Genomic DNA, 12,396 nt, shown 5'->3' with positions numbered 1-12,396 from the left:
AGAAAAAATGGGGGAGGCAGCCAGGGCAATGATTCCAAGTATCTGAAACACAAAATCTTTCAGATACCTAGAATCATTGCCCTGCCTGCCTCCCCCCCCCCTTTTTTTTCTCCCCCTACACAGGATTATTATTTATCTTTATACCAATATAATTATATTTATTTTTACATTTTCATGATTTACTTTTTTTAATGTATTATGCATGTTTTGTAACTGTATGAATTGTAACATATGCACTATATTTTTGCACTTTGCGTGTATATATGAATTATGCTACACTTTTACACTTTGCTCCCATTTTTGTTCTTAATTTTTGGTATATGCATTATTCATACTTATTTTCTTATTTTTTATTTATTCATTTTTATTTATATATGGATTTATTTTCTGTCATGCTTCATGCATTATTTATTCATTTTTATGTGCATTCCTATGCCCCTGTCCATTACCCATACCTTAACCCCTTAATCCCTCCCTTTACCTTATTACATATTTTTATTATACTTCCATTATTATATAAACATCACACATTTTCCTCATATCTCAGTCAGCCATTATATATATATATATATATATATATATATATATATATATATATATATATATATATAATGTGTGTGTGTTTTTGTTTACATGATATAATCCTGGGTCTGACATCGTATTCATTTCATTTTCTTTCTATCATGCACGATCCGCTGCCATTTTGGAGTAGCACGAGTTTTCCCCTAGCACTCATTCATCCACGCATGCGCAGTACCAGCGAGGGCAGCCATTTTTCTGTAGCCCTACACTCTGCGCAGCAATGTAGATGGCGGCCATGTTTGTGTAGCTATATATCCTCTATAATACATGCACACGCCATGTGTTTAATACACGAGCGCCGCGGGGTCCCACATCATTCACCATTACACAGAGAGGTGGGTCAGTCCATTCCTATTGGGTTAATTCCATATATATATTGCATCTGTAGTCACTATATGCACTCCTTCAAAAAGCCTTCCTATTGGCGAAACGCGTCTAACGGGGCTGGGGGCGGTATATGTGCGACCATACTCATGCTGCTATCTGATTTGCTTTATCACGTTTTATATTATCTGTTGTTTTGACTATAGCACCTGCTTCACTATTTGCGTGATCACCAGTGCCATTTTTTCTCTATTGGTAGCTAGCACTTTCCACTTTTATGTCTCACATTACTGTGGACCACCAGTTTTTGTTTTATTGTGATTATTTGTTGTAAAGCACTTGCACTTTATACTCATAGTGGCCTTCCAGATATACTATTTGTCACATATACTCTTGCACTTCAAAGATATTTACTTTGCTGTATACCTGTTATACACGAAGATTTTTTTGCTTGCCCCCATACCCAGCTACATCATTTATATGTTTTACTCGAAGATTATTTTTTATATATATTGAACATGTATTTTATTCCATCTATCATGTATACTATTTACTTATGTCCTTTTCTTAAATAAAATTATATTTTTACATACTGATTTGTATTTTATTGTATATTGGGGTTACATTGTGTTACGCTTTTGGCGTACTGTAGGTACATACATTCTCTTTTTTGTTGATCCCAAAAACTATTACTTCTATCAGGAGATATATATACTTTTTAAAAGTTTGACTTGCTTTCGCCAAACTTTTTCAAAATTGTCGGTTTGATTCGGTTCAATTCGAAGCAAACCAGCAATTAAATAAGCCCCTAACATGTTTCTAACACTAGCTTACCTCTCTTAAGTCCAGTATAACACTGCTAGGAATGTATTCAAGTAGTTTTAAAGTGGTTTTAAGGCACAGTTATGCGGTATCTAATGACAACAATATAACAGCTTCATTAATGCGCTGGCGGGTTTTTGGTATTTTATTATTATTTTTTTTTTATTATTCACACTACAAATCGGCAATAAGTATACATGGTTGACATTAGATGCTTGCCAGTGTTAAAATTCACATGGAGATATCAGAAGAAGCAATGCCTTTTTCCAGGCACTCAAAAAATTATTCCTTTTTGGAGTAGAAAGAGCTTGTTAGTGAAGTGAAGATAGCATTAATTTCTTCAGCCGTTCAAAAAAAAAAAAAAATCACTTTTGAGAGTAGCTACATAATTGGCAGACTGTCATTAGCCAGTGTACAGCAAGAGTTGGTGGACTGGTGTAACTTGAATCAGCAAGAATACAGCAGGAGGTGGTGGACTGATGTTATTAGTAGTATCTATCGTACAGCAGGGGTAGTGGTAGTACTGTGTAATCAGAGTCATTTGGCACAGATTTTTTTTCGAATTTTGCCAGCCAGGCGACCCACACCTGTCTGAAAGAAGCAAGAGGCAGTGTGGAGGCTGATCATATTGGCGCTGTAGGTCAAGGAAGGCATTTTTTAAAAGCATATAACCTTCTAAACTGAACACACACTTTCCTGCACATAGCCAGCACATCATTAATACTCCAGGAATGTTTGCCGGCAAGATTTAACACGTTTGCCAAACTTGGACAAAATTATTATAATTTTTTTTATAATTTTGCCAGCCAGACAGCCCAGGCCTGGCTGGCTGGAGGTTGCACCGTCATGGCATAGTGGTTTACTGGAAGAAGTTGTAGTATCCTGTGTACAGCAGGAAGTTAATAAGAGTTTCTTTTTTCCCCCGAAGACTACCAGCCTGGAAACCCAGGCCTGGTTGGAGGTAGCATCAGCAGGGGTTATGGCTAACTACAGGGACTGGTAGTAGCCTGCATAAGAGGCGTAACAGGGCCCCATGTGGTAAGAGTTGAACACTGTTAAAAAAAATAAAGGGAACACTAAGATAACACATTCTAGATCTGAATGAATGAACTAATGATATGAAATACTTTCGTCTTTACATAGTTGAATGTGCTAACAACAAAATCACACAAAAATGGAAATCAAATTTATCAACCCATAGAGGTCTGGATATGGAGTCACACTCAAAATCAAAAGTGGAAAACCACACTACAGGCTCATCCAACTTGATGTAATGTCCTTAAAACAAGTCAAAATGAGGCTCAGTAGTGTGTGTGGCCTCCAAGTGCCCGTATGATCTCCCTACAACTCCTGGACAGTCTGCGGTGCAACGTGGCATTGGTAGTTGAAGCCAGACATGATGTCCCAGATGTGCTCAATTGGATTCAGGTCTGGGGAATGGGTGGGCCAGTCCATAGCATCAATGCCTTCCTCTTGCAGGAACTGCTGACACACTCCAGCCACATGAGGTCTAGCATTGTCTTGCATTAGGAGGAACCCAGGGCCAACAGCATCAGCATATGGTCTCACAAGGTGTCTGAGGATCTCATCTCAGTACCTAATGGCAGTCAGGCTACCTCTGGCAAATACATGGAGGGCTGTGCAGCCTCCCCAAAGAAATGCCACTCCAAACCATTACTGACCCACCGCCAAACTGGTCATGCTTAAGGATGTTGCAGGCAGCAGAACGTTCTCCACGGCATCTCCAGAGTCTGTCATGTGCTCAGTGTGAACTTGCTTTCATCTGTGAAGAGCAAAGAGCGCCAGTGGCAAATTTGCCAATCTTGGTGTTCTCTGCAAATGCCAAATGTCCTGCACGGTGTTGGGCTGTAACCCCCACCCCCACCTGTGGACATCGGGCCCTCATACCACCCACATGGAGTCTGTTTCTGACCGTGAGTGGACACATGCACATTTGTGGCCTGCAGGAGGTCATTTTGTAGGGCTCTGGCAGTGCTCCTTCTTGCACAAAGCGGAGGTAGCGGTCCTTCTGCTGAGGTGTTGGCCTCCTCCATGTCTCCTGATGTATTGGCCTGTCTCCTGGTAGCGCCTCCATGCTCTGGACACTAAGCTGACAGACACAGCAAACCTTCTTGCCACAGCTCGCATTGATGTGCCATCCTGGATGATCATCACTACCTGAGCCACTTGTGTGGGTTGTAGACTCCGTCTCATGCTACCACTAGAGTGAAAGCACCACCAGCATTCAAAAGTGACCAAAACATCAGCCAGGAAGCATAGGAACTGAGAAGTGGTCTGTCGTCACCACCTGCAGAACCACCTCTTTTATTGGGGGGTGTCTTGCTAATTGCCTATAATTTCCACCTGTTGTCTGTTCCATTTGCACAACAGCATGTGACATTGATTGTCAATCAGTGTTGCTTCCTGAGTGGAAAGTGTGATTTCACAGAAGTGTGATTGACCTTGAGTTACATTGTGTTGTTTAAAGGGGTTATCCACCATAAGGTGACTTTAGTACATTCCTGGCAGACAGTAATGGACATGCTTAAGAAGGATCTGCTCTTGTCTTCGGGCTAAATGGCTATGTTTGTGAGATTACAATAACACTGTGGCTAGCTTTTTGTGAACTGGCATTTCCTTTTTGAGTTTTCTTCTTTTGCCTACAGATCCCACAATTCCATTTCCTCCCTCCCACACATCAGCCACCCCACCTATTGAAACATAAATGAGCTGCATCCATTCAAAATCACGGTATGGTATTCAATCACGGTGCCTACAGCTGTTGCATTAGTTGCAGATTGATCTCTCTCCCACCAAGCGATCCCTCCACCCATTTAAGCTGACAGGCTCCCTGTCATTAGCTGACTAGTGAGTCAGGTTTCGGCCGCATTGCAACCTGGGAAAAATCTGAGACAACAGTCATTTTGTATGCTGTTAAAAATAAATATTGGGGAGAAAATCACATAAGAATTGTGAAAAAAACATCACACACAGGTACAGACACTATATCATGAACTTCACTAACTTTACAGCTCCTGTAGCATAGTCAAAGAAAAAAAAAAATCCTGGAAAACACCTTTTAAGTGAAGTTGCTTTACAGAGGAATACAAGAAGACTCTGCAGTGTTTTCTGTTCTATGTTTTACATCACTTGCTGCTACCTAGATAGGACTTCTAAGCTACATTTATGGTATATATATATATATATATATATATATATATAAGCATACAGGCACCACAGTGTACCTGCAACAGATCCTTGATTTCAATTGTGGTAGGGCCTTGGGGGTGTAGTGTAGTTGGGGTGTTGCTTCGTTATATGAGGGGTTAATTTAACCCCTGTCACTCGTGACGCCAGGGTGAGGGTTAATACGCTGAGGTACCCTTCCCAGAAACGATAGGTGCGTGCTTAAATGAGTGAAGGTCCACAATAGGGATGAACTTGAACTTGTATAAACTTTACTGATGTACTTGCGGTACATCCAATTAACAGCAACAGTCTTAGCAATACAGTCTCTATGTAGTACGGCAGTGATTGACAGATGCCGCGGACCATTAGCTTATCCAAAGGATTATTAGAATTAGGAGTGATGCAGAGATCCGTCCGGATTTAGGGGTCTGTTTAGGTCTGGTGATCTTGCAGACTTAAGAGGGATTGAGGTAACTCACAGTTTTGTAAGATGGCCGTTGCCGCAAGGCTTGGGCCTAGTCACTGCTGACGACAGCTGCGCAGATCCTCCTCTATCAGCAGCCCAAGGAACAAGAGAGAGATTAATGGCCGCTGCTCCCTTATATGGGCAGCGCCGTTTTGGATTTGTCCATGTCAGCTGTCATTCACCGTTACAATGCATGGTGGGCGATCACCTGACTTCCTCCAAAGGTCCTTGAACCATAAACCATAGAGTTTTGGAACGTATCACGTGACCCGCAGGTCCTGCGACACTACAACAAGGCAAATACACTTTATTTACATATGTACACATTATATTTGAATAATTTTAACTATTAAAGGGGTGACAAGGGGCTAACTATAGATGAGGACCCCACCAGTACCTCGGGATTTTGACTTTGGGGACCTCTCCACAAGGTAACGGATGAAATCGGGTCCCGAATACCACAAACCCCCTTACTTAAAACAAGTCGACCCCGACGCCTGTCCCCTAAGGCAGAGGAACTAGGGCAGGTAGAACAGGATTGCTAACTAGACAGAATCTATATCCTGACAAAACTTTTATACACATTAGGTACTTTTAAACCTACTAGATATTGTTCTAGGCATTATAAACATTTTTAGACTAGTAATCCTACTAGACAATCATACAGGCTTCCTGGGCAATTATGAAGCTATCTAGACCTTTAGTTTCTAGCTTCTAAGACATTTTAATTAAGCTTACTATACATCCTAAGCTTACTATACAATTAGGCAGCTATCTGACATTTAGTTGCTAGCTCCTAGGAATTGGGATATCAATAGGCTACAATTCCTAAGTGCTTGTTTGAATGTGAGATACATTTTCTTTTTGTGTATGTACTGAAGTAGACTGAAGTAGTACAATTAAGTGAGTAGTCTAGAGTACTATGTGTGCAAGTACTATCTTAAGGGTAAGTTACCCTGTTATTTTTGTTGAGACAGGTGCTAGCGATTGGCGAACCAAGAGAGCCACCTATTGAGTAACTACTAAAACACCTTTGAGCATTTTATACCTTTGTATGTACATGTGTACAAGTAGTATTTATATTTTTGTGTTTGGTGTACACATGCATATAACGGGCAATTTTCTGTGTACAACCCTTACTTACTTTTTATGTACACAGACATGAAGCTATCTTTCTTGTGTACAAGAACCATATACATTTTTATTATACATTTACTAACACTCCAACAAGGTTCAGGCGCATACACCTGATAAGTGCAACATTTAGCAGAGAGTCCTATAAATATAGGGTTATATACATAGAACGGACGTGTAAGGATCTGCAGTCCACCTACACTAGGAGTCCATGGGAAAATATACAAATTGGCGTGTAAGGATCAGCAGTCCACCTACACTAAGAGTTCATGGGAAGGGAAAGGAAAACACGGCCGTACCACAAATCAGCCAGGTACAGTCCTTATGAATCTCCTACTGGCTAGGAGTCTCTTCACTTAATAGTCAGGCACAAAGCTTAGTGGTTATGTTGCTGAACTATGAACTGGAACAATCTTAGCACAGTCCTGCTAGGCACAATTCTTGAACTTCTAAAACAAAAGTGGTTAATAAAACAACAAGACATTACTTTGAAGTCCTTTAGAGGATATTCTTCCTCACTCTTGTTGTGCCTCTCCTGGTTCCTCTGTACCGCACGTATTGGGTGTTGACTGATCTTAGGAGAAAGGAAATTCCTAACAAAGTAGATGTTATGATGGTAGAATTTACAAAGAAGAAGAAACTGGAAAATAAATACAAGTATTCTGACTTTTGGCAGCAGATTTCCAACAAACAGAACCAGTAAGTTTACAAATATGCACATACAGTAATAGTAATAGCAGACTTGTATCTAATGTGTATAGCTATTTTTAGAGAGAAACATTCTTTGCCAGTGGACCATGGTGTGATGTCTTAAGAAATCTATACACATGTTGGATCAGTGCACATGATGCTTTTGTACAGAATGGTATGTTCACTAATGGTAGATAGTTCACATCTTAACCGTATAGTACATTATAATGCAGTGATGTACTCATAATGTTTTGTAAGACAGGAGCTGAGATCATTGACACATTGCGACAAGCACTCACAATCAGACCATTGGCATTTTAGACTTGAAAGTCATGCCAGCTTCCTCTTGATCATAACCCTCCTCCTAAAGATTCAGCACCTCTCACCTTTCTCCCAACCACGCCTGTTGGTTCAGTGCATCGTCACGCAAGGAGGTGGTTACTTCTCTTATTTCAAGTACAAGAATAGAAACTTGTTCACTCACCTAGCAGAGACCTTGACAGGAGGAACACCTCACACTTCTTCCAAGGTAAGGTATAACAATTTTATGTAGGGTGAAAGCAGCATGTGAAAAGATCATACAGAACGGTTTATAGAATAGCTGCCAATCTCACATTTCCTGTTTATTAATGTTCTTTCATGTAGTTGTACATGTAGTTCTAGTATTTGTATCATTCACAAAGCATTCATTGTTAGCCATACCTTTACTTGTTCTCTTATTTCAGAATATAATACAAAATTGGTCCAAAAACACCACAACAACGATCCCAGAACATAAATGCATGTTAATGTTGAGCTAGGAATTCTAATATCATTGGCATTTGTATATTTTCTAAAGTTTGTCAACCATTATGTATAAAACCTAGCAATAAATTATTATTTATCTTTATTTTTTATGCTTACTTTTCTTAATACTCTGAGGCTAGGTTACATTGTACATATCTGTAGCTGACTTTATCAATTGAGCTACAACTGCTTGTCAAAGGCACACATTAATAGTGTTCAATCTCATGGACTGAAACTGTCAATCAAAAGTTAAAATCAATTCGAGGCATTATGAAAATCTTGGTGAAGCCTTACAAGCCTGTATCACCCCATTTTCCATGCTTTCTTTTTAAATCACTAAGTAGGTCATGTTGCTACCATTCAGAGACACTGTGAGTAATGATATACTGTAGTTTAATAAATCTGATCCCTTTCTATGCAGAAAATATAGAGCTTTACACAAAGGTAAATTGTAATAGTCTAAAGGAAGCCTTAAAGGGGTATTCTGCTTTATCAAAAAAAAACTTATTGCAGGATCCCAGAGCTAAAAAATAACTACTAGAAAATACTCACCTCTCCTGGCCCAATACTATGGCTCCAGTCTGACCTAGTTTAATTGTTTACTTACCCTGATAAAATGCTCTTCCTGCTTTGCTGATGGTATTCCAAATCCACTACAGCGTCAGTGATTGGCCTTCAGAGTAAGTAAACACAGGGATAAGGGCACACTGGAGCGCCTGGGCTGGACTAGGAGAGGTGAGTATGCTTTTTTTTTTTTCTTTAGCAAATAGGACTTTTCCCATGAAGCAAAGTTGGTATATGTGTGTGTGTGTGTGTGTCTATGTCTCTGTAATGTTTTTCTCCTCCACGGATCTAATGACTTTCTGGCCAATAGAACAGAACACATGTTTTCCATACAATCCCCCTTGCTGGCGTATACAGTAGAGACTTTGGGCTCATTCAGTACGGAATCCGGCGAAAATTTTTCACTCAGAAATTTTGCTACATGAAGTTTACGTTGTAGTAAATAGGATTTCTGCTGTCCTATTCATACTTTATGCTGCGAACATTCAGCATTCCCAAGTCCTATTGAAGTCGACAGGAGTGTTAATTGTGCACAGAATCTGAGTGTTAAATGCAAGAAACTTTGCAAAGAATCTGATAAACTGCAAAAAAACCTACTACCAGCTTGTCAAAACAGATTCTGAGCAGAGGCACAGAAATTCCACCATGTGAAAGGTGCCTAATAAGTAATATACAGTTAAACTAAGGATTCTTAACTGTCTCAGTGTGTGACCTAAGGGCAACAGGGCAAAACAAAGAAGACACATGGGCAATTATTAGGTGTATGCATTTTTAAACAGTACATTTCCAGAAATGCTTGTACATTTGGAAAATGTTTATTTTAAATAATGAGTTGTTTTGTACATTTAGCTTTGTGTTAGAATGCCTTTATTCCCTTCAGGACCAGGCCTCAAGGACCAAGGCTCATTTTTCAAATCGGACCTGTTCGCACATGTTGTGATAATTTTGGGACACTTTAACTTATCAAAGTGATTCTGAGATTGTTTTGGTTCTGCCATTGTTTTTTTATGTACCTTTATACTGTCATTCTTCATGCTGTATAAATTGCATGTTATTTTTAGTCTGCCATTCGGTACAATTATGGCGATACCTAATTTACATACTTTTTTTATGGTTTATCCCATAAGAAAGCTCCAGCTCCATTGGTAATATCACCATTTATTTCTTTACCAATGGAGCTGTGTGAGGGCTTATTTTTTTCTGAATAAGTAGCGTGTTTCAATAGTGCTATTTTGGGGTATGTTTGACATTTTAATCCCTTTTTATAACATTTTTTTGTGAGGCAGGATAACCAAAAAGCAGTCATTTTGGCAAGCTTATTATTATAATAATTATTTTTTTTTTACGGTGTTCACCATGTGGTATCAATGACATGGTAATTATATTCTGCAGGTCGGTAAAATGATGGCGATACCTCATTTATATTCTTTATTTGATCATTTATTACTTTTACACTAGAAAAAAATTTTGGATTAAAAAAAGCTTGTTCGTGCATCGTTATTTTCTGAGAGCTGTATTTTTTTTTATTTTTATACCGACAATGTTGGATGATAGCAATTTTTTTTACGGGAGAAGTTGACCTTTTTAATTTAGTTTTACAGAGGCAGCATTGATATAAAGTCGTAGAGTTGGCAAGGTTTTTATTAATATTTATTCATTGTGTTGAATAATGTGATAGTTTTATTGCCTGGGTTGTTACGGACATGGCGATACCAAATATGTGCATATAATTTTTTGGGGGGAGGAAGGGAGATTGTGTATGTTTATGTTTTATTTATTGTTTGTTATTTTACTTGACACATACAATACATTGCTGTACAGATCTGTACTGCAATGCATTATTCCTATCAGTGTTACACTGACACCTGTCAGTGTTTCACTGACAGGCATAGCAAATCAGACTCCCTAGTCAGGTAACTAGAGGCTGTTCGGAGGTCTCTGGTTTCCATGGCTACCAATGAGACCCTGAGATCGCATTGCAGGGTCTCAATGGAGAACAGAGGGAGCTCCCTCCCTCTGTCACTGCAATTATTGCTGCAGTCACACTGACCCCAGCACTGAAGGGGTTAACTATCAGGATTGGAGCTCTGCTTGGCTCTTGACCGTTGCGGCGGGTGCCCGGTGATATGCGATTGCCGTCTCCTGCCGCCTGCACAGCTGTGGCGCCGTGAACGTGAATGGGCGTATATATACGTCCATTTTCAGAAAGGCACAGCTAAAATGGATGTATATATACGTCCTTTTGTGGGACGGAGTTAAGAGGACTCTCAAAAGTGAAAATAAATTGCTTAGGGTACACTGAGCACACTTTTTTTTTTTTGTGTTTCTTTGTAGGCCATTCCATTACAGTGATAAGAGGGTTTATAATTTGTCTGACAATTCAGGGAATCAGTCAGATCGGTGTAAAATATTGGACATATATCTTTACATCTGTAAAACATTCCCCACCCCCGACTGTATAATGCCACCCATCACTCCCATTATTACAATTAAATTTACTCCAATCTAACTGATTCCCTGAATTGTCCATCAAACTATAAACCCCATCTCAGGAACGGAAGTGTTTATTAAGAAACTGTAAAAAGTTGTTTGATCAGTGTACCTTAAAGGGGTTATCCAGGAAAAAACTTTTTTTATATATCAACTGGCTCCAGAAAGTTAAACAGATTTGTAAATTACTTCTATAAAAAAATCTTAATCCTTTCAGTACTTATGAACTGCTGAAGTTGAGTTGTTCTTTTCTGTGTAAGTGCCCTCTGAAGACACCTGTCTATGGAACTGTCCAGAGAAGAAGCAAATCCCCATAGCAAACCTATCCTACTCTGTGCAGTTCCCGATACAGACAGAGGTGTCAGCAGAGAGCACTGTTGTCAGCCAGAAAAGAACTTCAACTTCAGCAGCTGATAATTGGAAAGATTAAGAATTTTTAATAGAAGTCATTTACAAATCTGTTTTACTTTCTGGAGCCAGTTGATATATCTATATATATAAAACTCTGTGTGTGTATGTTCCAGCATCACGTCCAAACAGCTAAAGATATTAACATGAAACTTGGCACACATGTTACTTATATGTCATTTAATCCTTACTCACCCCCATTTGCCATGTTCAGGGTTTTTGTTTAAAGTCCCATACAAGTCTATGGGAAATATATGTTACTGCATAACTTCCAAACGGCTGGAGAAATTTCGATAATACTTGGTCACATGTTACTTATATGTCCACTTAAAATATAGGATAGTTAATTTAACCCTTAACTACCCCCATTCGTGAGGGTCGGGGTTTTCGCTTAAAGTCCCATGCAAATCAATGGGAAATGTATGTTCCCACATAACTTCCATACGGCTGGAGATATTTCAATACAGGGGTCCCTCGAGTTACGATGGCCCCGACATACGTTTTTTTCAACATACGATGGCCTCTCAGAGTGACAGTGACGTCGCCAGCCTGCGTCTACGCCGCCATTTGAGGAGCGCCGCCCGTGAGGAGAAGACGTGAGGAGCTGGTGAGTATGACTTAGTAGCTCACTCACGTGGCGGAGTCGTTAACCCCGCGGCAGCGTTTATGCTGCCGCGGGGTGAGGGGTTAATGCTACCGCTGCCATGGGGTGAGGGGTTAACTTTACCCCTCACCCCATGGCAGTGGTAGAGTTAACCCCTCACCCCGCGGCAGCGTTATCGCTGCTGCAGGGTGAGGGGTTAACACTACCGCTGCCATGGGGTGAGGGGTTAACTTAACCGCTCACCCAATGGCAGCGGCAGCGATAACCCCCTCTCCCCAGGACATAACAGCAGAGACCCCAGGCCTGGGCACAAGGCCCCCCAGGCCTGGGCACAAGG

General features: G+C 40.1%; 1 protein-coding gene across 2 annotated transcripts in view; it reads left to right on the top strand.

The window, feature by feature from the left end:
• Positions 1–854: 854 nt before the first annotated feature.
• Positions 855–12,396, top strand: part of LOC130305416 (hematopoietic SH2 domain-containing protein-like) — a 44,401-nt gene continuing 32,859 nt past the window's right edge. The window contains exon 1 of one of the 2 annotated variants that reach the window (XM_056551993.1): positions 855–917. The gene's annotated coding sequence lies outside the window, so the exon portion shown is untranslated. Of the gene's footprint in view, positions 918–7,647; positions 7,737–12,396 lie in introns of those variants that run through there. The other variant, XM_056551992.1, reaches the window with a different exon arrangement.

This window comes from Hyla sarda, chromosome 1 (genome assembly GCF_029499605.1).
Source record: "Hyla sarda isolate aHylSar1 chromosome 1, aHylSar1.hap1, whole genome shotgun sequence".
NCBI lineage: Eukaryota > Metazoa > Chordata > Amphibia > Anura > Hylidae > Hyla > Hyla sarda.
This window is presented reverse-complemented; position numbering and strand designations above follow the sequence as displayed.